This window comes from Drosophila takahashii, chromosome 2R (assembly GCF_030179915.1).
Source record: "Drosophila takahashii strain IR98-3 E-12201 chromosome 2R, DtakHiC1v2, whole genome shotgun sequence".
NCBI classification, from domain to species: domain Eukaryota; kingdom Metazoa; phylum Arthropoda; class Insecta; order Diptera; family Drosophilidae; genus Drosophila; species Drosophila takahashii.
This window is the reverse complement of record NC_091679.1, coordinates 10,483,146-10,509,973: the sequence shown is the minus strand read 5'-3', so window position 1 is coordinate 10,509,973 and position 26,828 is coordinate 10,483,146. Positions and strand designations below refer to the sequence as shown.

Here is a 26,828-nt window from a genome sequence, read left to right as displayed (position 1 = left end):
AAATATTACCTTCTACTCTTGGCGATGTTTATATTCTGAATTTAAAATAAAATTTTTTAAAAGTCGGACGACTATATCATATAGCTGCCATAGGAACGATCGGTAAATTAATGGGAAAGTAATAGGAAATATATTTTAGCTTTTTTGGTTTTTATTGTATTTTCTTCTACTCTAGGTCATGACTCTTTTTAAATATTTCCGAACTTTAATTTTAATTTTATTAAAATCGGGCGACTATATCATATAGCTGCCATAGGAACGATCGAAAAAGTCCGAATTTCGAATTAAATTTAACAAAAATCAGACGCCTATATTATATAGCTGCCACGGGAAAGGATAGAAAAAAAAGGTCAAAATAACACGAAATTTAAATTATTTTTCGATTTGTGTGTTAATAGGAACGATCTGCAATGGTACAGTTGCGAAAAAAATAATAGCACCACTTCGTCACAGGTTCTTAATATTAAAAAAATATGTGGAAAACGGGGATTTTTATATAAGAAGTGTTTTTTATTATCTTGATTAGTATTCCACCTATTTGAAAAAATTGATACGGATATCAAAAATATTGTCTACATATAATTTTTTCAGATTTTAAGAAAAAAAGTTGAAAAAAGGCCGAAAAAAATAATAGCACCACATCCGTTTTCTTAAAATAAAACGTTACGATGCGCTAATATTCTTGTGTATAAAGGATATATTTTATGAGATTTGACTAAAACTAACATCTCCTGATATCCAGACATCAAATTGATTACCATTTGGCAATACAAGAACATGTGGAAAATTTTCCAAGTCGGAAAAGAAAAATATTAAAAAAAGAAACATATTGGATGAAAAACGGTCATGAAAACCGGTTGGATTGGTTAGGTTTTGGATCATCTTCATTAAGAATGGCATAAACTTTGAAGGATAACACAGAAAAACCGAGTCCTGGCCCATTTTTCCTTCAAAAATGTTATATCACAAAGCACAAAGAATCTTATCAGGGCCAAAACTAAACTAAAACACGTGCTTAAAATAATAGCGAATATTTTAATAGTTAATTAATGTTTCAATGAACAAATTTATAAAACAAGCACTTAAAAAAAATCCTATCCGAAATGCGAAACACATTTACAAGGGCATAGGGCTCGTCAAAAAAACTTACAAATGAATGCCCGCAAACTTATGAGAATGTGTGAAGGCAAAGTTAAATTGGGTAAGAAGAAATCCTTTTTATAAGTAATGTGTCTTCTAAACACCTAAATTGACCAAAAACATGGTACCAAAACATCCATTTATTGAGCATGGACCTAGTATTAACATAGGCTTGTTTTTCCTTCTTGAAGTAAGATCAATACGGATGGATACATCGTTCATGAATCATCTTATGATGTAAATAGTGATACGGTAGTAATTCGTAGCTTAAACTAAATACAAAATACTTCTTAAATGAATCTTTGACCAATAAAATCCGGCCAGGATCACGGTCAGGATAGCAAAGAAAGAGTTCGAAAGTACTCAGTCACCAATATACAGTTACTTGTGTACTCGCTTGACCATAACACAACTAAAAATCTTCGAGTTTTTTTTTAAAGACAGTTTATACAGTTAGTCTAAAACGTCTTAAATCATTTCCGAACAAAATTTGAAAATATATCATGACTTTTGGGCCCCAAACCTTTATAGGTAGGCTCCTGACTTGTTTAATCGATAGTAAGTCATTATATCCAAAAATCGCAAAAGATATTTACACTTTAAACTTAGATTTACTTGTTAGCTACCGCCAACTAAAGATTAAGTTACCCATTTGTCATTTTTCTACCTTTTATTCTATTTTTAGAGAAGTGGTGCTATTATTTTTTCGTACGTTTTTCCAGTTTTGCATAGATTTTCTTAAATAAGTCCAGAAACCTTTTATAAAGCTAACATTTTTTTTCATATTCAAATTATGTTTAGTCTTACTATTTAAAACCCGTTTTGAAAAGTTAAAAAAGTTAAAAAATGTGAGTAGGGTTACTAGTTAAAATTTTTTTGGGTTAGTGGTGCTATTATTTTTTTCACAGCTGTATATACGTGCTAGCTTTCTTTCTTAATTTTTTGTCCATTACTTACTACCAGATCACATTATGGTTCCTCGTCCACGCAGCGCTCAGGCATTGGATTGCAGGCGTACTCGAGGTTTGAATACCTACCGATGCCGAGTTTGCCGTGGAATCCATCCGCTTCGGAAGTGTCAGAGCTTCCTAAAGCTGAGCGCAGAGAAGCGGCTTCGGGCAGTGCTCATCAATAAATACTGCTCGAGTTGTTCCGCCCACGAGCATTCCGTGCAACGGGACGCACCACACGCTCCTTCATCCGGCTACTCAGCAGCGTTCGCGCCGGCAGAATCCACCAACTCGCCAAGCGCTGGCCCCGGCCTCTCCGCCGCGCTTAGCCTCATCGACACCGGCTCTGTCACTTGCGTCCATCCTCCAACGGCACAGCGTGAATGTCCTGCCGACGGCCATGGTTACTTTGGAGACCGGGCTGAAGACCTTCAACACGGCCGCCCTCATCGACCCGTGTCCGCCGACGTGCTGCATCGACGCATCAATAGCGTCCGCTTGCCGACTACTACCGTCGGCGACGAGAGGATCTGCACGGCGACGATTCGGTCGAAGCGCGACGACGGCTTCAAGCTGGAGGTGGTCCTAAAAGTGGAGACCCATCCGAGAGCTTTCTGACACCGTGGTCGGCAAATACGGGGACCTCCCGTTGGCCGACAAGCGGTTCTACTTGCCGGCATACATCTCCGTAGTCCTGGGTGCGGATGTCGGATGTCTACGCCAAGGTCATCCGACTTGGCTTCCATTTGGTCGACGAGGGACTCCCAGTGGCTCAGAGGACGGCATTCGGGTGGAACCTGTCCGGCGCCTGCAGTCAAGACTAGACGACAGGAGTGGTTCTTCGTTTGCAACACTAGCGATTGCAAGGGGGACGGAATGTTTCTGCTCTTCCCTCGTTTCGAATGCCTGCTCTCCCGCACTGGATGCTCGCGATTCTAGGCTCTCCCGCCTACCCGCTCCCGGAATCTCTCCGCTGCGCTTTGACGCGCAGCGCTCAACTAGGCTTAAGTTAGTTCTCATTGTTAACCGCACTAAAATACATCGCTCGGCCGGTCCGCGCTATTCCCGAAAAGTTCATCGTGTTTTTCATTTCTCTCGCGCTTTGCGATCGTCGAGGTATTCCACATCTCTTCCACAGCTTGCCACCAAGCTACGTGCAACAGCCGCAACGCCGACGAAGCTGCCTTCAATAGACGAACACTTGCGAACATTCTTTTTATATAATCTTGTTATGTGCCGTGAATATTCGGCGAAATTTTTTATGAAGGGTCTATAATATTTGCAAAATGCTACAAATCGTCTAGCGCTGTCCGCATTGTGCGGCGCTGGGTAATTCTTAATGACGTCGTATTTCTTGTCGTCGGGAAGTATTCCGTTATGTGTGCATTTGTGACCGAGAAAAGTCATGCATAAAAATGAACATTTTTCTGGATGTAAGTTTAAATTGTATTTTTTGCATTTCTCAAAAGTTATGTAACAAAGTTATGCAAAAGTATGTAACAGAAGAAGGAAGCATTTCCGACCCTATAAAGTATATATATTCTTGATTAGGGTCAGTAGCCGAGTTGATATAGCCATGTCCGTCTGTCTGTCTGTCCGTATGAACGCTGAGATCTCGGAAACTACAAAAGCTAGAAGGTTGAGATTTTCCACACATATTCTTGGGCTTCCTACGCAGGGCAGGTTTATTTCAGCCGAGCGCCAAGCCCTCTAACGCCCGCAATCGCCCACTAACGATTTTAAAATGTGTCTGGAGCTCATACCTTTACAGATTTTCGAGAAGTATAAATGCAATTTATTGTGTATATTTATACCTATCAAAATGTAGAAGACATTTTTCAAATCGGACCATTCATTAAAAAGTTATACGCATTAAAAAAATTTTATATATCCATCTCCCTAGCACTCCCTTTAGCCGAGTGACGGGTATTCAATAGTCGGGACACACACCCGATATAGCGTTCTCTTTTGTTTTTTATATACACTGGTTCATCATCCTTTAATTTCTGTTTTTGTTTATAAAAATTATTTGTGGTTATAGATTCGGTTTCCAATCCGAATATATTGTGTGCATAGACTTGATAGCTGTGATTTGATTTGTGGAGGAAAGTTTTTTGAAAGTTGAGACGAAACAGACTTTTCCCTATTTTCTAGATTAGTTTTGACTGCATGTAGTGTGCAACGTTCGACTGAAGTGTTTGAATCAAGGAATCTTGCTGGGACGCAATAGGGTCCGGCACTAACTCGACTCAAGTATTATTTAAGTGGCCATTCAATCAAAAGTTTATGTTTAGTTTTTAAAATATAAAGATATAAAGATAAAATAAAGAAACAATTATATATCGGAGAACTGACATTTTCGGTATTATTCGTTTTATTTTACGAAGCGAGTCCCGATCGAAGTGTCTGTGCAATAAGAACGCTTCTTCCTGCGTGCTCATCTTCCCTCTCACTCAATTCCTTTCTCGCTCTTGCGCAACCGGGCCACACTCGACGGTTATGCCAATTCAAACGATCTGGCAACTCCGTCTCGCAAATACTCCGCTCTCGCTTTCAAGAGAAAACTAATACTTTGTATTCTAGGAATGGGTCGCCTTCTAGGAATTATGGAATCAGCTTTGATGCCCGCCAAATAAGACAACGCACAGTGGGGCGAAAAAGCCAAAAGTCTGCCTTAAATCAGCGGAGCCCTATAGCAAATATCTTTTGATGGGGCATTCTTAAAGGCAATTAAATATGTAAAAAAACATCATAAGGTGAATTTTTTTAGTGAAATTTTTTTGTTGTAGAAATTTTTTAAGAAAAAAAAAAATTGTTTTTTTAAGAAAAAAAATATAAATAAATTAGTTATATGGTTCTAAGTTTCCCAATATTTTTTTTTAATTTAACTTGATTTTTGAAAAAAAAAAATTATTCAAATCAGTCAACTATAACTTATAGCTGCCATATAAACGCTTATTACAAAGGGGAATGTCTTGGTTCTATTTCAATATTGGTTCATATAAATTGGGATTAAGGCATAATTTATCATTTTAGCTCTATGCTTACCTTTTTTTTTAATTGGTCTATGATACTTATAGATGACATAGAATTAATCAAGGAAATATAGCTTATTTAAAAAAAAAACTGGTAGAAACCGGTATTTGTTTCATATCTGTATTTTTAGTAAAATAACATAATTTAAAATTTTAAACCCAAATTTGTTTATTAATTTATCATTATCTTGATCAATACCTTCACATAAGTAAAATATCTTCATGATGTTAGGGCGCGCGGATAACCAGGGCTGACGATATTTCAAATTATGAACATTTCTTGCTAACTTAAACTGCGGTTTTCTCAGAAGAGGCACAAAAGGGCAGGCTAATTTTTTCAGAAAATGTAGTTAAATATCTAAACTTTAAAAAAAAAATAATTAAACGGGGATCTAGGGTGTAACACTACTTTACGTCTAAAAATATCCAAAAAATCCCAATTTTTTTGGACCCCTTTTAAAAAATTAAAAAAAATTAGTAATTATGTATCTAAAATTTTTATAGTTTTTTTAATATTTTAAGAATTGGTTGCTCTTAAAAATTCGATCGTTACATATACAACTTAGGCCCTTGGGCGCTTTCAGAAAAATTTCAAAGATGTGTAAAAATACCTTTTTTTCTTATTGGCTAAAATTATGTTTCGAAAAATCCACTTTATAAATCTGTAGTGGGAGAACCATTCATCACAGATCACTCTTTCCTTTGGATTTGTATAGAGAATTGAATTGTTTTTAAAGTTGCATTGCAACATTTTGGAAAATCTTAAAAAAAAAAAAAACCACTTTGGCAGGCTTTTTGTTCTAGGCGCCCCACAGTGCAACGGTTTCTATAATTTAAATAATTCCAATAACTGCGACACGGCCTTCCTGACAGACACACGTCCTCGTGTATGATGTTTACAACCCAATAAGCATTAATAATAATAATAAGCATCCAAGTGCTACACTTTTTACTCATATATTAACGGAAACTTCAACTTAACTTATTCGATTTATTCATTTTCATAAGGGTACATAAAAAACATTTCTTCTTGACATTTTTTTGATCATGTCGTATTCACATTTTTTTTCTTACTTTCCAATTGGACTTTCAAAAACTAACTCGTCCTTCTGACTACCGCCATGCATCAACAGAGTATCGTGGTGCAGCCTCACATAAGCTCCCGCCAAGCATCCACACAGGATCATGGTGCAGCATTACACAGACTCCCGCCGTACATCCACACAGGATCTTGGTGCAGCCTTACATACAACATTCTTACAATTCATATTCATATCCACTTTGGGTCTGAACATCTTCAACAATTGCATTATCAAATTCTTCATCAATTGCTGCCAGTACTTCTATATTCGGCGAGGACCCCAGGTGTTCATGTGCATACTTATATTGACGCTTACTTGTAAGAGACTTCAACTTATATCGGTCACCCTCTAAAACTCAATTATTTCAAACGGACCCTTAAAATTTGGATCGAGTATCGTTTGGTTTCTCTCTTCATTTCTTATTAAAACATAGTCACCAACCTGGTGCTTAACAATTTAAGCCGTCGTTTTATCGAACCTTTTTTGTCATACTGTGCGTTACGATCAATATTTTCCTTGCCCTGCACCCTAACTTTATCCCTGTCTACTACTTCCTCATCTTCAGGGGTGGGCAACAAACCGAATGGTCTGCTCTCCCTGCCGATCATCAACTCCAAGGGGCTTATTTTGGTCACTCGATTTGCTGTACTGTTCACGGCTAATTGGACTTCTAGTAGCGCGTATTGCCAGGACCGTTGACTCGTTTCGACTGTAGTTAGCATACCTTTAAGTGTCCCCATAACTCGCTCAACCTGCCCGTTAGCTCGACTGGCACCTGTACCAATCAAATGAAGGTCAATCTTTTGCGAAGTACAAAACTCTCGAAACCCTGAACTGGCGAAAGACCTACCCTGATCGGCAATTACACGCATAGGCAAACCAAACAACGACACAACAGTTTTCATGGCATTTATACAGTTTCCTGTGGCTAAGTTCAACGTATGATGCAAGTATACGAATTTTGTAAAAGCATCTATAATAACAATTACGTATTCCTTTAGATCGTTCTTGCCGCTCAGCTTTCCTGTAATGTCGATGTGCAAAGCAACTTTTGTAATTGGATGGAGCTCTGCCTGTAATTTTCCTTTTGGCGCCTTTGATAGTTTGCAAGTAATACAATTTTCCACAAAACGCCTTACATATTTTGACATATTGGCGAACCAATAAAACCCATATACTTTGTCTAATGTCTTTTCCCAACCTAAGTGCATTACGGCTTCGTGTAAATGGTTTAATATAGCTCATCTGTAGGCTCTGGGTATTACGGGTAAGCAACGTGTTCTACCGTTTCGTTAAATTTTTCGATGCAGCATGCCCCTGCTCAACTCGTAAGTTTTAAGTAGTTTTTCCTCCAACTCATCATTTCGGCGGGAAGTGGATTACGGCTTAAAAAATCTGCATGTGCCATTCTCTACCCTTTCCTATACTCAATGCGAAATTGGAAGGCTTGTAAGTACCCCCACCACCGATGTACCCTAGGTGTCAATGTTGCTTTGGAACGTCTTGCCCTTAATGAATCGCAGTCTGTAAAGATGACAAATTCTAGGCCTTGTAGATAATGCCTAAAGTGCTTTTTAGCCTTTACATTCCACATTCCACTGGCGTGATACATTTGCTATAGTACTCTATGACATGCGGCTTCTTGTCTATCCTGTGTAACAAAATGGCCCCGTAACCAAACATACATGCATCTGTGTGCAACTCAACGGGGTGTTTGGGATCAAAAATAGTCAATACTGGTATACTAGTTAAAATTGCTATTACTTACTTTACTTACTTTTACTTTACTTACTTATTACTTTCTCCCTCAGTGTTTCATGTTTGCTTTGCCAAGCCAATTCCTTGCATTTTTGGGAATTTAATAGAAACAATGGTTTTAACATTTCTGAGAATTTTGGCACGAATTGGCGAAAGTAGGACAAGCCGGTCATGCCAGCTGACCGCTCGATCAGCTGTTGGCCAGTGTTGGTAAACGCGCGGGGAAGGCCCATCTGGCAACGCCGGACCCCTATCTAGGCACCCGACCGCTAGGGGCGCTGGCGCAACGACTGTCGGAAGCTGCTTGCTACAGGTTGCACATGTAAGCAAATGTAGCATACATCTCCGGGCTGCTGCTCCAAATCCTTGACTAAAGGATTTGGAATCGGATCGAAACCACCGACTCGGTAGCACAAAGGGAAAAAAAAGGTGTTAAATGGTCAAGGAGCGGACTAACAGCCAACCCCACCGCCTAGGCGGTACACCGCAAATTGGGGCTCTGGCGACCGAGCAGGAGCGGTATAGCTTCCACCGGGAAAGCCATGGGGAAACTCATGACCACCGTTGGATCCCAACTGTGCCACCAAACCCACTCTTCGGAAAATCCACGTTGCGTCTGACCCATAGTGGGCGGCTTCGTGGTCTGCGTCTGCGCCATAGTGGCCGGCAGTACTAAAAAAACCTGGCAGCAGGTATAAAATGCAAAAACCTGGCAGAAGGTATAAACTGCTTCATGAGAAGGAATGTCGATTAAAAACATAACTACTCCAGGTGGCAACCACTTAAGTGGAAATCCACCCGTGGACACATCCACGGCAGGGGCACGGATTCTGGAGGCCCCGAATCCCATTCTAACCAAACCTGACGAGGTGGTGGTAGGCTTGGCCACCTCGGCAGTGAAGGCAACAAGCTCAAAGGAGAAGGAGAATGACATGGCGGGAGTCTTCCAGCCCAGCAGGAAGATCCCGCGATCACCAATTCTGCCAGCGGCCCCAGGCCCTTCCCAGCAAAGCGTGACACACCACGCTGGCCCGGAGAGCGGGACACGCTTAAGCGGCAGAGGGAGGTCAGTAGCCCCACCGGATCGCTCAGGAAAACGCCGGCAAAGAAGTCGAAGGCCGATCATGAGCTCAAGCGCAGCGAAAACCTGGTGGAGATCGGGTCGATCCTTGACCAGCTCATAGAGCTCATAAACGTCAAGCAAGTGCGCCACATCAACTTACAGATGAAGGAGATGTTTAAGAAAATGAAGGCTCTGCAGGAAGACGCCAGCAGCCAATGCTTAGAGGCCGCCGGACCCAGCAGGACCAGTCCCACAGCGAAAGAGTGCCCAACGTGCAGGGCAAAAATAGGGAATGCTGTTGATAAACAGCAGCAGACCACAAACAGCAGAAGGCGTGACAACGCAACGCAGACGGTCGCCATACAGACAGAGCCAGCCCCAGAGCCCCGATCGCTCAGGAAAACGTCGGCACGGGCAATAGGCCGAAGGAGAAAGCAATTCTCTCAAAACGCCGAGAGATAAGCACCTTCGCTAAGCAGCCCGATGGGAACCCTATCCCGAGCCGAAGCCGCCCAGACGCGTGGCAGAAAGCCGAGCCTAGGAAGAGAGCCCGCAAAAATAGGCGACCGGAAGCAGTGGTCATCGAGGCCAACGGGAAATCCTACAGTGAGGTCCTGGCGATGGTCACCCGGCGAAGCGACGGCAAGCTACAGGATCTTAGCGAGAGCGTGAACAAGGTGCGTCGCACGGCAAGTGGCAACCTTTTGCTCGAGCTCAGCAGAGGCAGCAACAGTAGCGCCGTGATGATGAAGAAGGACCTGGAATCCGTGCTGGAAGGAGCTGCGGCGGTAAGGGCACTTTCTGAGGACACGAGAGTGCAATTTCTAGTGGTAAGCGACTTAGACCCCCTAGTTGTTGCAGAGGATCTCACAAAGGCACTAGTGGACCAGTTTGACGTCGAGGCCAACGCAGTCAATCTGAAGAGCCTTCGACCGTCCCTCAGGGACACACAGTCGGCCACGATAGGGCTGCCGTGTAAGGAGCAAAAGCGGTCCTTGCAAAGGGCAAGCTAAAGGTGGGCTGGACAGTCTGCAGAGTCAGGGAGAGCGAATCGAAGCCCAGGTGCTTAAAGTGCCTCGAGATCGGCCATATCGCAGCGCGATGCGCTAGCAAGGTGGACAGGAGCGGAGGCTGTTTTCGTTGCGGAGAAAAGGGGCACAAGATCGCTCAGTGCCCAAACGGCAGTTTATGCTTTTTGTGTACAGGTAGCGACCCAAAAGCGAGAAACCACATGGCAGGCAGTCGCCAGTGCCCGCACGCAACGAGACCCGTACGCAAGCCTAGCGTATGGAAGTGATTCAACTAAACTTGAATCACTGTAGAGCGGCCCACGACTTGCTTCAGCAAACCGTGCGCGAGCAGAAGACGGACTACGCCATCCTGAGCGAACCCTACCGAACGGGCGACGACGAAGATTGGACCGCGGACCTATCGGGTAAAGCCGCAATATGGAGGTGCGGTAGAAGCGCGCAGAACATAAGGGAGGTGAGGCGAGCGAATGGATTCGTCCGCGGTAAGGTGGGCCAGTACTGGATCTACAGCTGTTACCTCGCCCCCAGCCTCTCGCTCGCGACCTTTGGCAAAACCATAGACGAAATCTGTGCGGATGCCCGAGGGAAGCTCAATGTCCTGTTGGCGGGAGATTTCAACGCGTGGGCTGTCGACTGGGGAAGTCAGTGGACAAACGCGAGAGGACGCATAGTGGTAGAGGCCGTCGCCTCGCTAGACCTGGTGCTCCTGAACGAAGGCTCCCAACAGACGTTCAACAGGGCAGGAGCTGGCTCAGTGATTGATCTGACGTTTGCGAGTCCCAGCCTCGCGCGGCAAGCATTCTGGCGGATCGGCGAGTTCTTCACAGCCAGCGATCACGAGGCTATCTTGTGCAGCCTGGGGGTACGGCCGAGCAGGAGGGAAACCCAGCCGCGTATTGCAAAGGCATACAGGACGGATACCCTAAACGTACCAGTGTTCTTAAGAGCGGCCCAAGCTCTAAATGGAGCCCAACCCAACAGCGCAAACGAGGCAGCCGACACATTCGCCGCACGCCTAGAATCCGCATGCGATAGAGGGATGCAGCAGCAGAAACATTACCGGCAGAACCACGCGCCAACGTACTGGTGGAACCAGGACATTGCAGAGTTACGTCGATCGTGCTTACACGCTAGGAGGCAGCTGCAGCGATCGAGAGGATCAGACAGGTCCGAGGAGTGTCACCAATACTTTAAAGAGAAGAGAAGGGCTCTAAAAGTGGCCATAAGAGCGTCCAAGAGGTCATGCTATCTGCAGCTCTGCGATTCAGCGGAAGGCAACCCATGGGGCAGCGCCTACAGGCAAGTGGTAAAGAGGATAAAGGCAGGGAACAGAGCGGTGGAGCCCGAAGCCATGGACCACATAGTGCGAGAGCTTTTCCCGTTGGGAAACCCATTAAGGCGGCAGCCAGCAGACGAAAATTGCCTTCCTGCGGGAGAGGTGGTAACAACGGCGGAAATCGCAGCGGCCGGCAGGAGACTGCCATCCAAAAAAGCCCCAGGCCCGGACTCGATCCCTAACAGGGCGCTGAAACTGGTCCTGGCCGAGTACCCGGCAGCTGTGTCGGAGATGCTCAACAAGTGCCTCAGGGAAGGACAATTTCCGGCTAGGTGGAAGAGACAAAAGCTTCTGCTGCTGGCTAAGCCAGGGAAGCCACCGGGGGAACCCTCCTCCTACCGACCCATCTGCCTACTGGACACCATAGGTAAGGTCCTGGAGTCAGTAATCTCGACCAGACTCAACGCGGCACTAGAGGCATCCGGCGGCTTATCCGACCGCCAGTTCGGGTTCCGAAAGCGCCGGTCAACGGTGGATGCAGTCAAAACGGTCGTCGAGTTAGCCCGCGATGCAATCGCTGGGAAAAGATGGAAGGGTGGCGACAAGAAGTACTGCCTAATGGTCACACTAGACATTCGCAAAGCCTTCAATTCGGCTAACTGGGATCGGACGATGGAGGCTCTCAGGAACTTTAACGTACCTGGGTACCTGCTCAACATCATCGACAGCTACTTCAGCAACAGAGTGCTGTTGTACGAATCAAGCGGCGGAGCAGCATCACACGAAGTAACGGCTGGCGTTCCACAAAACTCCGTTCTGGGTCCCCTCCTTTGGAACACGATGTACGACGGGGTCCTAAGACTGGAGTTCCCAGAGGATACCACGGTGATCGGGTTCGCCGACGACGTAGCCCTCGTTGTCGTCGCCAAGGAACTGGCGGATACCGAGTCTAGAGCGAATGAAAGCATAAGAGCGGTAGAAGACTGGTTGGCTCACGCCGGCCTCGTGTTAGCTCCACACAAGACCGAGGCGGTCCTGTTTTCGAGCCGGCAACAGGTTGAGACGGCGTGTGTCTCTGTTGGTGGCACATCAATATCATCGCAGAGAGCCATCAAGTATCTCGGCGTATTCTTGGACACCAGACTGTCGTTCCGGGAGCACCTCGATTACGCGCACAAAAAGGCAACCGCTACGGTAAGAGGTCTGTCCCGAATCCTCCTAAACACCAGGGGCCCTAGGCCGGATACCAGGAAATTGCTAATGAGCGTGGCATCGTCGCAAATTCTGTACGCAGCTCCGGTGTGGGCGGACGCCATGGCCGTCCTAAGGTACAGAAGGGGAGTGGTCTCCGTTTATCGGCTTGGAGCAATAAGGGTCGCCTGTGCCTTCCGAACAATATCGGATGATGCAGTCCTAGTAATCGCTGGACTGGCACCAATAAGCGAGAGAGCGCGCGAGGCCAAAGAGATCTACCAAGCCAGGCAGCGAGGCGACACGAACGTGGCGCAACTCAAAAGCGAGGGGCGCGCTAAGACTCTGAGAAACTGGCAAAGGAACTGGGAAGCGTATAGCAAAGGGAGATGGACCTATAAACTCATCCCCAACATCGAGGAATGGGTGTCTCGTAAGCACGGCCAGGTCGACTTCTACCTGACTCAGGCTCTAAGCGGCCATGGGTGTTTTCGAAGCTACCTCAAGCGCTTCGGCAAGGACACCGAAGACGGGTGCCCGGAATGCGGCAGCGGTATACCAGAGGACGCAAGCCACGTAATCTTTGAGTGCAGGCGGTTCGAGTTCCAAAGGCATAGGTTGGAGGAAGCGACAAGCTAGAGAGTAACCGCAGAGAACCTGGTCCACATAATGCTGAGTAGCAAAAGGAACTGGGAGGAGGTAGCGGAGTACATAGTCGAGGTGATGAAGGCACTCAGGCAGGCAGAAAGAGAGAGACGGTAGCATCGTGGGCTGGCCGGGCGAAGCAATGCTTAGCGGCCGTACCGCCCGATCGCGGTCCACTGTAGCTACCACTTTTATCCCCACACCCCCATACACCCACACCCAAAACCCCACCTACCACTGTTTTTTATACTTTTACACTGTTATACTGATATTTATTTTAAATTGTAATAAATCAAACTTGGAATACAAAAAAAAAAAAAAAAAAAATCATCAGCATACATTAGTACGCGAGAATGTGTTACAATAGAGGGAAGATCGTTAATAAACAAAGTAAACAGCAAAGGGCCCAAATGACTACCCTGAGGTACTCCAGATGTCACATGGATCGTTTTTGAAACAGCGTTCTTAAATATAACCCTCTGAGTCCTCCCATTCAAATAGCTTAAAATCCAAGTTAATATATTACATGGAAACCCAAGCAAATCTAATTTGAATAAAAGAAGAGAGTGGTTAACAGAGTCAAAGGCTTTACTGAAATCTGTATATACAACGTCAGTCTGCATTTTATTGTTAAATCCATTTATTACAATTGATGACAATTCAAGTAGGTTGGTGGTAGTCGATCTTCGCTTAACAAAACCGTGCTGACACGGTGATATTAGCGAGGAACATAAATGTTGCAAATGAGAAGTGATAATACGTTCAAAGGCTTTTGGAATAGCCGACAATTTAGAAATACCTCTATAATTCCGGGCATCCGCCTTCGCACCCTTTTTGTAAAGTGGAATAATAAAATAATCCTTCCAGATAGTTCGAAAAACTGATGATGAAATAGACAATTGAAAAAGTTTAAGAATAGGTTTGCAGATGGTTGATGCACAAAACTTAAGCACACACCCAGGAAGTCCATCAGGACCGAGAGAATAAGTTGGCGTTGTTGATGTTAAATCTCTTAAGAGAGAACTTTCGGTAATTATAGGGGAAAAAATACAATTTGCCCTATTTAAGGGATTACAGTAATTTGATTCTGACCATGAAGAAGAGCTATAAGTAGTTTGGAAAAAGTCAGAGAATAAATCAGCAATTTCAGAGTCAGTCGATGCCTCCATTGAGTTAAATCGAACCGATGAAGGCAAAGCTGATGACTTTCGCTTTGCGTTGACAAAGTTATAAAACTGCTTCGGGTCATTTGAAAATTCAAATTTACAGCGATCTAAATACATAGAATAGCAATGACTGTTAAGAACGTTAAAATCAGATCGAGCCACCACATATTTCGAAAAATCGGATGGCCTACCCGATTTTTTATACTTTTTATAAGTGTTTGATTTAAGATTTTTAAGTCGTTGAAGCGCATTTGTAAACCAAGGGGGCCTGTTTGGCTTTGGAGGAAGCCTATCAGGAACGCATTCATTAAAAAAAGTGTTTAGAACGCTATAAAACAGTTCAGTGGCACTTTCGATGTCCATACAGTTATAAAATTCTGTCCAATTATGTTGAGAAATCATTAAGTTAAGTTTACTAAAGTCACATTTACGAAAGCTTCTCATTTTAGTTGGAGAGACTAAAGGAGAGAGGGTATCAAGGTAGGGGAGGCAAATTGTCAATTCCATAGTAGGATGGTATCGGTCTTCTGGTACCACAAGAGCGTCAATTCTAGATACTGTGACTTCAGACGGATCTGAAACAAACACAAGATCTAATTGTCTATTTAAAAAATTTCGTATAAAGCTAACTTGCTGTAACGATAATTCTAAAAGGCCATCCACAAAGTCATGGGCGGATAAAGGTAGAGCGACAAGTGAGTCAGAAGGAGGGGACCAAGAAATATCCGGGAGATTAAAATCACCCAAAACAATCAAAAGCTCTCTATTGGAAAGAAAGGATAGAATAGATTTAATAGCTGCTAGATGTTGCTCATAAATTATAAGGTCAGAGCCAGGTGGAATATAGGAACATGTAATAAAGATAGACAAGGATTGGAGGGTAACTTTCACACCAACAAATTCAATGTCACTAGGGACATGAGAGTGAATTCTCTCAGAATTTAGGGTAGAAGTAACAGCAATTAGAACGCCGCCCCCCCTACGGGAAAGGCGATCAGTTCTGTAGGTATTAAAATTATTTGCAAGAACTTCAGAGTCTGTTATCTCTGGTTTCAGCCAAGTTTCTGTAAAAGCTAAGATATCGTCCGTAAATGCCGATGAGTCAGCATAAAGCTTGGGTAGCTTCATGTTAAGCCCTCTAACATTTTGGTAAGCCAATAATAAACTTTTCAGTTTTTTGGCACCGTGGAAGGCCTATTATTTGTTCTCGGTTTATTAGGAACAAATTCTTTTATAACCAGATCATCATTAAGCCAGAAGCTTTCAGAAAGCAGTTCTTTAAACACATCAGGCGGAGCAAAAATTTTGAAAGACGATATCCTACGGGCGTATGAAAATCGAAATTGTTCAACCGCAATATCCTCGGATGGGAATTATTCACGAATGAATTCCAAAACATCCTCAGATGTGGTATCAGGCGTAAATCTTGAAACAAATAGTTGCTTCCTGTGTGGAACAACTGAGAGTTTCTTACGCCCCCCAGTAGCAGTCTGAACCTCACTCAGCTGAGAGCCAGAAGCGGCACCTACTGTACATCTGGGTACAACTGAGAGATTTTTACGCCCCCCAGCAGCCTGAACCTCATTCGGCTGAGCGACAGAAACGGCGCCCACTGTACCTATGGGTATGGTCGGCACCAGATTGGTAGATTCCGCCGGATCTGGAGCCTGACTTTCAGATACAGGGGCTACAGGGACAGGGACTACACCTGAACTAGCAGTATCCATTTTCACAGGTGGTTCACTTACCCCTGTGTCACCAGAAACTGCAGCAGCTACCAAATTTGGATTTATAGTGGGTTCAACACTCGCCTTTACTGTCGTTGAGCTAGCTTTTTTGCGTTTGGGCGACTCGGTTAATAATTTTTTATTAATAAATTGTTCGCATATGGTGAACTAAAAAAAAAAATTTTTTTTTGTGGGGAACCCGATAATTTTTCTTAATTATTTTTAAGAACTTAAAAACTATTTTTTTTACAAGAAGAGGTTTTGGAGGAATTTAGGCAAAAGACACGAAGTCAATCGGATTACTACAACCGAAGATTCAGATTTTTCAAAATTCACGTTTTTTGGCAAACTACAAAAATTCTACATACACGTGTGTTTTATGGTGGTGCTCCTGGGGACATCCGTGTATTTCGTTGGTTAGGTACACTTGGTTTTCATGGAAACATCCGTGTATTTTCTATGGTTAGATACACCTGGTATTATGGGGGTGCTCCTTGGGACATCCGTGGGTTTCGTTGGTTAGGTACACTTGGATTTCATGGGGATGAAATCCGTGTGTTTTGTTGGTTAGGTACGCCTGTCAGCCTCGCTTTTACATCCCGCTAACTGGGCAGAACCTATCGATTGGGAGCGGTAACGGTAAACACCTAATAAAAGACACTTTTCTCGAGCATATCTACCTTTCCATTGGGCCCCGATAACGTTTTGGGGTTATGATGGATTTTTTTCCCCCGGGTCTTTGACGCCCGTAATTTCGTTAATCCTACCCAAAGGAAAACTCGCTGCTGGCCGGAACAAACGTTAGGAGACGGGCCGACTCTATTTTTCTCCCTAAGACACGGATGGGATTAGATACGGAAAACTAGCAATTCGCCGGGGAACTTACGGGAAACGTTTCTGCTTTGGCTGTTTTCTTTATTTATCTTTTCACTTTCGAATCGCAATACTAGCGATATGCACGCGTACCCGAGTTTAGATTTCGAATTTTCTGGATGGAACTCGGAACTTTATTCGGTTCGATTGAAAAGAAATAGAACGGATCCGGAATATGTTGGCCTTGGCTGCCGTCGGAAATGCATCGCAGCTGATTATCAGGTCATGAACTTTCCAGAGCTACACTGGTCCGGCTGATGCTTCGATATTACGATAGTCCCTATCAGTTGGCATCTCCCAAACCAAAAATACTAATTAAGCAAAGCTGCCAATGTTATTGGAACATAAATTGGAAATTTTGAGTTATTAGGTCTAATTATAAGCCAATCTTCAGATGACTTGAAGTCTAATTGACAGTTGTATTTTTATACCCATTACTCGTAGAGTAAAAGGGTATATTGTATTGTATGTAACAGGGAGAAGGAAGCTTTTCCGACCCTATAAAGTATATATATTAATGATCAGGAACACTAGCCGAGTCGATCTAGCTATGTCCGTCTGTCTGTCTGAATGTCTGTATGAACGCTGAGATCTCGGAAACTACAAAAGCTAAAAAATTGAGATTTTCCACACATATTCATGGGCTTCCTACGCAGGGCAAGTTTATTTCAGCCGAGCGCCACGCCCCCTCTAACACCCACAATCGCCCATAAGGCGCACCAAACAGTCAGACTACTTTCTGTGGGGCTATGTAAAGTTATTGGTTTATGCGGTTAAGCCACAACATCCGAGCCAGCCGTGGCGGTCATATGTCAGAAATCATATATAAAATGTAATGCCACAAGATTATCTTCAGTTTTTAGTCGTCTTAATCCAACAATATCTTTTCATTTCATTTAAATTTAAATGTTATAATTTTGTGCATATATTTTTATAACACGCGGCATGAATAATTGTATGCACGTATCACTTCATTAATGTATTTATGAAACCCTCATGTACATATTTGGCGCGCAAAAATTCCGTATGTAGAAACATTGACTATATATTGTGCATATGTATATGCCGTTTGTTTACGTACATACGGCATTTTTGCACGCCAAATACACTTTGGTTTCATAAATAAATTGATGTAGTGATGGGAACATACATACGTGCACAAAATTATATAAAATAAAACTGCGATTAGTTTTAACTTCACGAAACAAACAATAGAACGGCTGAATTCCAATGACTTTTAATGCTGCGTTCCGACTATTACAATTTCGAAACGAAACGATACTACAGTGTCGCAGTCAGATTTGGCTATTTTAAATTAGAGCAATGTTTAATACCTATGTATGTAAGTACCTTAATAATTCCAAAGGTATATAAAAATCTGTAGCTAGGTAAGGTAAAAGGTACTCAATTATTTGTATACCTAGGTAAGTTAAAAGGTACTCAAATATTTTTATACCTAGGTAAGGTAAAAGGTACCACTAAATTGTACCTAGGTACGTACCTAGGTAAAAGTATCTAGGTATGTCCCAACACTGGTTAGGTTGCACCCGCACGGCCCACAGGGGGCCACGCATAGGCCTATATAGCCCTTAGTTGTCCGGTTGATGCGCATGAACCATGAGATAAGTTAAGAGGTTTTTATGTCCTCCTTATGGAGGTGTTTTTGGCGAAGGCAAGTAGTTCTCCTGGTTCCCTACTGGAGGCGTCTGCTAAGGATGCCAGTACTGGGGCACCGAGGTATCCTCTTCTCGCTCTTGAGAGAGCCGGGCAGTTGCAGATAAGATGTCCAGGGTTTTGATAGCCCCCGATTCATCACATTTCCTGCAGGCGCGGCAGTTAAGTATTCTGAGTGTGGTTGCGTGTGATGCGGCCAGACAGTGGCCTGTAAGGAATCCCACTAACAGTCTGCAGTCTTTCCGTGCTAGACGCAGTACATACTGGCTGAGTTTGTTGTTGCGCTCTTTGCACATAGTTCTTGAGATTCGGCAGGTCTTGGTATTCCTCCACCTGCTTTTTGCTCGCGTGTCCGCCTGTTTCTCCAGGGCGCTTTTGGAGCGTTCGGAGGGAAACAGGCACGTTTTCCGTTCTGTCGTTCTGTCGTACGCCCTCCTTTGCAAGAACGTCATCTGTCCCTTTGCCATCGATGCCCTGGTGACTGGGAACCCAATAGATTCGCACTGACTTTGTCGTGCTAAGGTTGTCTAATGCCTCCCTCGCCATCACATTTTCGGAACTGACTGTTAACGACTGCATGAATCTTATCGCCGCTTGGCTGTCCACAAACGAGTTGACCACATCGTGTGGTCGGTTTATATTTTAAGCCACTTCAGCAGCTTTCCTTATGGCGAAGACTTCCACCTGGAATATGCTGCAGTCGTTGGGTAGCTTAAAGGACAGCCTTATTTCAGGGTCCGTACAGTATGAGCCCGCTTCTACTCCTCCTTCCATCTTGGAGCCGTCCGTGTATATATTGAGGTGTTGAGTCTGGTCCCGACCCGTTTTATGGTCCGTTTTGTTGATCGTGCTTCGGCCGATTGAACTTTGCCCGAAGCTTAGCGCCGTCATGTTACCTGATGCAACTAGACGTTGTGCTGCTTTTCCGGCAGTCAGTTGTGCTTGGATGTCTATGGGGTCGACTCCGAGGATCGTTTCTAGAGCTTTAGTTGGGGCTGACTTCAGAGCCCCCGTTATGCAGACCAATGACTTCCACTGAATTCTCTCTATAAGCTCGGTGTACGTCGTTCATGCCAGCTTGCAGTCCAGTACTGTGCTTAGGTACTTGACCTGTGTTTTTGGGGTCAGCCTGGTTAAGCCGATTTTCGGGGGGGTCCATTTTGGTACCTTGTATCTCTTAGTAAAGAGAATGAGGTCCGTCTTGTCCGCATTGATACTGAGTCCCACCTTTTCCGCCCACTCACATATCTCCCTGAGTGTTGATTCCATTATAGAGCTGAGGGTCGATCCCGTAATAATTATGCGTATGTCGTCCGCATAGGCTGTTATTTTTGGGGCTCTCCTCTCGAACCTCTTAATTAGATTGTCGACCACCAAATTCCATAGGAGAGGCGAGAGGACCCCATCTTGTGGTGTGCCTCTGTGTGCCCCCTTTACCATGGAAGCAGTGCCCCACTCTGAATGTACCCGCCTGCAGCTAAGCAGATTTCTTATCCAGATGATTATTGCGGGGTGCGTGTTGGTTGCTTCTAGGCGATCCATTGTAGCATCCGTCTTGACATTGTTGAATGCTCCGGATATATCTACGAATACTCCAAGCGCATATTCCATAATGTGTAGGGCTCTCAACGGTTGCTACTAGCGAGTGCCGTTTCCACAGATTTCCCCTTGGTGTAGCCGTGCTGGTTGGATGACATGAGCCTCCCTACATCATACCTGATGTGTAGATCCAGCAGCTTTTCCAGTGTCTTGAGTATAAAAGAGGTAAGGCTTATTGGCCGGTAGTCCTTGGTGCTCGCGTGACTGCAATTTCCCGCTTTTGGGAGGAAGACTATCCGAGAGTTCCTCCATTGGATTGGGATATAGCCCATGCTTAGACATGCAAAGCATATTTCATATAGCCATGTGGTGGCTCTTTCTTTGGGAAGTGCGATTGCATAAGTGCTGTTAGGGCCTCTTCACTGCCCTCAGTCCACTGTCCGTCGTCGCGTTTCAGGTGACTCTGTATGGTAGGTTGCTTTGAAAGCAGCTCCCGGAGTCTAGCTGTTTCCGGGACATTCTCGATGCTGGAGCAGAAGTTTCTCCACGAGCTTCTCTGTGCCATGCGTGTTTCCTTCTTGTAATCCCTAAGTAGGCTTTTGTATTCCTCGTTGATGATCTCATAGTCTGCCCTTTTTGGCGATTTCGAAGAATTCTCGGAGGTTATGTTTTTGGAGTGTAAGTTCCCGATTCCACCATGGTGGCCTGGTCTTCTTCCTTGTTCTTGAAGTCGTGATACGCATCCAGTAATTCCTTGGACAGGGTCTCTAGGAACCTTTCTATTTCTCTCTCGGATTTTACTACGCCTGGGCTGGTCGCGAGTTTCGAGGTCACTGTCCTTGTAAACTTTTCCCAGTTCGTGTTCCGGGGGTTTCTATAGACAGCTACCTTTGGAGTGCTTTGAAAATCATATCTAAACTGAATATACCTATGGTCCGAGAAAGATGGTGTTTTTAGGACCCTCCATTCGGAGACCAAAGTACTCTGTCCCTTTACAAGTGTTATGTCTAGCACGTTTGACCAGGTGGGAGCTACGAAGGTGTGTTCCTCCCCCACGTCTGATATATATCGATTAGTAGTTAGAATAAAGTCTAAGAGTGACTCACCTCTGTCGTTGATGTCTGAGCTTCCCCACACGCTGTGGTGTGCATTGGCATCTGCACCAATGAGGAGTTGGTCATCCTTCGAGCCTAGCTCCACCAAGCTGCTCAGCTCGTTTGGTGGCGCCGATCTGTCGTGTGCCATGTAGCAGGAGGATATCAAGAGGCGCTGCTCCTCGCTTTCTAGCATCACCGCAGTCAGGTCGTCAGAGCTGTAATGAGGCATAAGGTTAGCATACATACCCTTCCGCACAAGTACGGCGCTTCTGTTCCTGCTTACCGTTGGTGAGGCAACCAGGAGCTTCGCCGATGCGAGTCTGCTTTTATGAAGATTGAGCTGCAGCACCTTCAACGTCATGGGTGGCTGGCTCATCTCCGCTCGACAGGTTGGCTATAACAGTCAGGTCACCGTCCTCTTCGTCTTCCGAGTCGTCCAGAGCAAGTTCCTGGTCGGCATCCACGATGGCATCCAGACTTAGGTCCTTCTCCACCTCGCCTGCCTGCAGGATGTGTGCGCCTTTGTCGACGAGGTGTCGCTTCTTGAGGCGGAGGTAGACGCTACCCATGCACCACACCATCTTCCCGAATCTTGGGTACAGCAGATCCTCCGCCTCCTTGTTGATTTGGAGAACCACACTTTGGCCCCCCTCGTTGGGTAGAGGGCTGGCCATGTGCAGAATCTTCCGATTCGCCGTTGGGACGTCTGGATTCTGCCGTTGAAGCAGCTTCAGCGCCCGATCCCCTTGGATTGCGACGGGGAAAAGCACTTTCGCCTTTGGTATGGATGGGATTAATTCCCTGTCCACAACCTCTAGCTTGGCGCCCTCCCACAGCGCCTCCTGTTGGCTGGCTTTGCGTCAGCCACTTCCTGGTCGGATCATGGTTGCACTTCAGGATTTTCACGCCGTACAACCACCCTGCACCATGGAATGTGGGCATGGGGGCTGTGGGTGATTCTTCCATCCGTGCAAAGAGAGACTCAATCAGTCGCGCATGGACGATCTTCCAGCGCGCCTCCGTCATCTTCCCATTTTCGTCGTTCCTGTCAATGAGTCCCACAATCAGGTGTCGGTTGACTACATCACTGATTTTAGCCCTCTCGTTGCGCTTCTGTGCTGCTTTGGGTGGCGGAGGGCTTGTCTCCTTGGGCTCGCGTTTCCGCTTGCTCAACGGAAATGTCCTTGGCGGGACTCTCGTGTGAGCGTTGCCTTTTGTTGGCAAGCATCTCCTCCACTTTGTTGGCAAATCCGCCTGTCGACACAATCGCGGGTTTGCTTGCGAAGTGCAGCCTTCCGTCCTCAATCCTTTGGCGACACGCAAAAAGGATTATTCCTCCCCGTGCCCGCCGATGGTAGCAGTCGTACTTCCCACCGACGTTTGGGCTGACATCCCAGCCCTGATTTGCTCCTTATCTGCGTCTCATACACATTTACTAACGTTCCTTTTCTACTTAGTACTTATTTTTATTGTGTGTAGGTAAAGCTTTATTTACTACTTTAACAGTTTGCATACTATAAAGAAAAAACAAAGTGGGAGATGAATCCTATATAGGAACATTAGGGACAATGATAAACATTTTAAGTAACAAACAACTAGGTCTTAAAGTATGTCACATCAATGCCCAGTCTGTCCGTCTGTCCGTCTTCAAAAGAAAGCCGTCTGATTCTCTCTCTTAAAGGATCTTCTACAAAGGTTGCTAGCACAAAGGTTTTCAAAAAACGCGCAAATAAGAAATTATATATTCTTGACAACCTAATCTCCTAACTCTAAACTTATTTTAAGCGAACGAAGTCGCTCCGAGTATACCTAGTATTAATATATAATGAAATATGTTCAATATTCCAAAAAATAGAATAAATATATTATTGAGCTACAAATTAAACACTGACTTTTTATTAATTGGTGTTTTAAAATATTTCCATACCTGAGAATCATAAGCTTGTGAAATTTTATTTTATAAGGTGACTAGCGCGATAATAACAAGTGTGCAAGTGTGCTGGGATATAAAATAAATAAATTTAAATCTATTAGGGCTATTTTGGACTCCCCTTCACACATTCGTGTGCCAAATGGATCGCCGCGGGCCGCGCAATACGATTGACAAGGTTGTCCGTCAAAAGTTATGTCATTATGCCGTCAGCCGTCGGGTACACAGGGGGGGCCAACGGGGGACGCGTTTTGATTTTTGACAATGTAAAAACAACATTTTAAGTAGGCATACCTGCAAGGATATATAAGCTTCGGCTGGCCGAAGTTAACTTCCTTTCTTGTTATACCCGTTACTCGTAGAGTAAAAGGGTATATTAGATTCGTGCAAAAGTATGTAACAGCTAGAAGGAAGCGTTTCCGACCCCATAAAGTATATATATTCTTGATTCAGGGTCACTAGCCGAGTCGATCTAGCCATGTCCGTCTGTCCGTCTGTCTGTCTGTCCGTATGAACGCTGAGATCTCGGAAACTACAAAAGCTAGAAGGTTGAGATTTGCCACACATATTCTTGGGCCTTCTACGCAGCGCAAGTTTATTTCTGCCGAGCGTCACGCCCCTTCTTACGCCCACAATCGCCCACTAACGATTTTAAAATGTGTCCTGCGCCCACATCTTTAAAGATTTTCGAGAAGTATAAAAGCAATTTTGTTGTGTGTATTTATACCTATCGATATGTAGAAGACATTTTTCAAATCGGACTATTCCACTATGGGAAAAAATCAATTTTTTTGGCATAAAATCAACTTATTTTACAAATTATTTTTAAAAATAAAATATATTTTGTGAATTTACATACCTTAATTAGCCAAGAGCAGTTATCTAAGATCTTTTACTAACAACACTTTAGTGTTGATAAACGATTGACTTTGTTGTGTGCGTAAATTAGTGAAAAATCTTTGCAAACTTTCAGTACTTATTTTGTGGAGCAACAAAATGGTTTATTATTTCTGATCATGTCAAATCGTAGCAAAGGTATTTATAAATGTATCTTAGATTAGATGTTTTGATTATTATGGCTTGTTGTCCAACTGTGAACTGTTTTAAAGGTGTATCTATTTAGCTTAAAACTAACAAGTTTGTTGGTGTTCCGTGGTGTACAACTTATAAATGGCACAAAGTTCCAAAAAGGTAAAAACGCAAAGTTATTACCAAATGTATCCATAATATCGCACAACTAATAAATTTTGCAACTTTTTGCACGTTTCTTCAAAAAAAGGACTTAAATCCAGCAACTTATAAACATAAAAAAAAATTTTTTTTAAATAAAAAAACTATCTAAGTGGCTTTCATTTATCTTAAAAATTGAATTTATGGAAAGGGACAAGTCAATTGAAAATCCTGGCTGCAAAGGGCTCAAATATAAAGAAGCTGGACCCCCGTTAAAGCTAAAATTGGCATCTGCTCTTAGATAATATTTCACTTTTCTTGTACATGTCAGCAATTTTTTTTTTTTGACAAATTTTAAAAATTAACGTAAACGGAAATTATTTTACCGTCTTACCAATACAAATACAAATTTTTGAAAATCCCTGCCTATTAATTTTAATATGCGGCGTGGGCGGTGGATGAAAGCAATGGTCCGATTCAAAAAGCAACAAAAACCGAAATAACAGCATTATCTTATTTATATAAAAAAATTTTAAATTGTACCTCTTAAACTAGAGTTTATGCCAAAAAAATAGAACTTTTTCCCATAGTGCATTCATTAAAAAGTTATACGCAACCAAAATTGTTTATATATCTATCTCCCTCGCACTCCCTTTAGCTGAGTTACAATTATAAGATAGTCGGGACACCAACCCGAGTACAGCGTTTGCACTCCCTTTAGCTGAGTGACGGGTATTATATAGTCGGGAACCCGACTATAGCGTTTTCTCTTGTTTTTATTTATATCTCTTCAAATTATTGCTTGCCCTTAAGAGCGAGGATATTAAAGGATTCCTTTAGTGGAAATCGTGGGTTATTTCGTGGAAGAACTTCCTTCAGGATAATAGCAGTCCCATGGCATGCTAGGGTCTTCCTTCTAGTGGTTCGGTTTTGACCCCTAGTCTTCGATGGCTTTGGGGAATATAGTGCTTATACTATAGTGCCCTGAGATCAGAATAAATTCTGTCTACCTTCTCTATCCGGCTAAGGTCTCTTATACTAGTATAGAGCTTTTTCTCTCGGCCCCCGTGATAGATTGGGTTATTTAGGTGTTCCCACTTATGATTTCCACTATTTCCCCTATTCGTTGTTGTTTTCTACGTGCATCTTTCTCCATCAAATAAATTGAAGGAGAGGGCGTACGTAACAGGTTCGAAGTGATCGATGCGGAAACGCATGGAATGACTTCGCAAAAAGACTCTTTGTATGACCATCGAATAAGTGCTTTTTTAGTTTAAGTTTTTAAGTTTTTTTGTCTATTATTCGACCCACTCCTGTACCAAGAGTCTCATGTTCATTCGACTGAACTAGCCGGGCTATAATCTACATTGGTGTTGATTTATGTCGCTCAAGGTATATTTTGTACTTTAGTATTATTTAATGTTTACTAGGTTGTAGCAACTATTGTGATTTTAATCTTATGATTTGATAAGAATGTTTGATCTCATTCATATTTTATTTTGATCTGTAAAGCAATGTGTACAAAGTCGCAGTGGTATTACTGAGCTTTGGGGTATCTGAAAAAAAACTTTCCGTCGCTGGACAGAAACATACATACATACATATACATACACACATAAAAAAAAAAATTACTACAAAAATTGATATCGGCAAAAATAAAATATGCGCTGTCTTGGCAGTTCATACTCCCTCTCTCGTTGTTCTAGGCTCTTATGGGGAAAGATTTGTCTGGGCGTGGTTGTCTCTACGGGAATGTGACTGCCTTGGTCCGCCCGGCTGCCCCTGTCTGGCCTGACGGACTCCGCGGAAAAGCCGCAGGGCTGGCGTCTCCTACCTTCTCATGGAATCTAGTAAGGCTGGGATCTTCTTTTGGATGTTTTCTATAAAAGTCCGCTGCTCTGCCGCATTTAAAGCAGACTAATTCGTGAAGCGGTCCTCGGCATCCCTGTCCGTTTTCTAGCCCCAATCGGGTAGACACCCGATTTAAATTCTTCCACAGTCACAGCGTCCCGAAAATCTTGTGGTGTTTGTTAATCCTCGAGTTCACTGACCGGCCTGCGTCGCGCGGTCCCGCCGTTACTCCTCAACCAGCGGTCCACTCTAAGTCCTTCCTTGTTCAGATCTGCTAGGCACCTAATCGGGGATGTCAGCAACAAGCTTCCCATCTGGGCATTTGGGTTATTCTTGATGAGCTCAACAAATTTGTCTTCCTTTAGCTTGTTCTGCAATCGGAAATGTAAGTTATGCATATCGGACACATAGTCGATAAAAGATTCGTTTTGTCCTTGTCGCCGTTCCATCTACTCCTTGATTTTCATGAGGTCACTCCCGGATGAAGAAAAAGAACGTTTCATATCCGTCGTTAGCGAGTAATAATCGAAGTCGTAGTCGTCCGGTCGATCCTCCATCAATTGCCAATACCATTTGCTAGCGGCTCCTACCAGTAGACTATGGAATTCGCGAAAAACTTGGCTCGGCGCT

General features: G+C 43.8%; 1 protein-coding gene across 1 annotated transcript in view; it reads left to right on the top strand.

The window, feature by feature from the left end:
- The window catches only part of LOC138912734 (transcriptional regulator ATRX homolog), a 1,213,613-nt gene that overhangs the window by 392,394 nt on the left and 794,391 nt on the right, over positions 1-26,828 (top strand). The gene's annotated exons all lie outside the window — the stretch shown is intronic.